Source organism: Poecilia formosa, unplaced genomic scaffold, assembly GCF_000485575.1.
Source record: "Poecilia formosa unplaced genomic scaffold, Poecilia_formosa-5.1.2 Scaffold603, whole genome shotgun sequence".
Lineage (NCBI taxonomy): Eukaryota > Metazoa > Chordata > Actinopteri > Cyprinodontiformes > Poeciliidae > Poecilia > Poecilia formosa.
In genome coordinates this window covers 23621-24769 of record NW_006800542.1, presented here as the reverse complement: position 1 = coordinate 24769, position 1149 = coordinate 23621, and the positions used below count along the sequence as shown (strand labels likewise).

Genomic DNA, 1149 nt, shown 5'->3' with positions numbered 1-1149 from the left:
GTCAGCGACAATAGGCGAGAGCGGTCCATGAGGCATCTATCCTTATATTATGTCTATGGTGGCACCCACCTATTTACCTAATGTATCTAACAGAAAAACACCTACGTGATGACATGTACAGGGTACCCCAAACTAGTGATGGGCTATCTGAAGCCAGGTTTCGAGGCTTGTACCGAGTAAAAAAGGGGCGTGGCCGATGAAGCCCCGCTTCGAGGCTTGTGTTCATAGACATAATATAAGGTATGGTACATAATACCCTTATGTCTATGCTTGTGTTGTCTTGCTGAAAACCACGTGACTGGCAACATCGCATGGGTCACGTGACTGCTTCATTTTGCGTGTCGATTTTCAAAATAAAAGCGCAATGAGCCTTGCTGTGTCGTGGGTTGTCCATTTGGTCACGCATCAGAGGAGGATATTTGTCTTCAGTGGCCAAATAAAATGAACACTGACCAACATATTCGATGTGTATTGATGGCACTCATGAAAATGTATTGTTTTTTACTGGTTTTCTCAATTGTAGATTATGTTGTTTTTTAATAACTATATTTTTGTGATTTTATGATGTAAATCTCTTTGAACTACATTGTTGCTGAAACGTGCTACACAAATAAACTTGATTGTCTGAATTGGAGCCAGCAAGAGGAAAATCTGACATCTGGGAATACTTTGATCTCAAAGTAAAATAAAATTGTTCTTAGATAACAATAATTAACCCTCCACCTCCCAATTTGTCACCTTCTGCGAAGTTCCATTATTATTTGTAGTCTGATTAGCAAAGATATATCAGTCTTGCACAGCAGAAACAGATTTAATCTTGTTGCAGAACTAAAATTCAACATGTAGCCAAATATGAGGGATCAGAGCCAATTAGAAATCCAAGAAAAAGTGAACGCCAACAGACACTGCACTCTGAAGACATTAAAACATCGATTGTCTTTATTGTCAAATCCGTCTATGACATAAAAGAAAACCTAACAACCACGAACGTTAAACATAAACCAGGATTAGATTGGTTACAAATAATTGTAATAATTAAAACATATGACAATTAAATATGGTTTCATTGATTATCCTGTTACTAAACATGAGTTTGATGAAAACTTTGTGACAATATTGCATTTAGTAATTTTTGGAAGTATGATCCAA

General features: G+C 37.0%; 1 protein-coding gene across 2 annotated transcripts in view; it reads right to left on the bottom strand.

The window, feature by feature from the left end:
- Positions 1 to 176, bottom strand: part of mtrf1 (mitochondrial translational release factor 1) — a 29539-nt gene extending 29363 nt beyond the window's left edge. For both annotated transcript variants that reach the window (XM_007541349.2, XM_007541351.2), the window contains exon 1: positions 134 to 176. The gene's annotated coding sequence lies outside the window, so the exon portion shown is untranslated. The remainder of the gene's footprint in view (positions 1 to 133) is intronic.
- Between the last annotated feature and the right edge of the window lie 973 nt (positions 177 to 1149).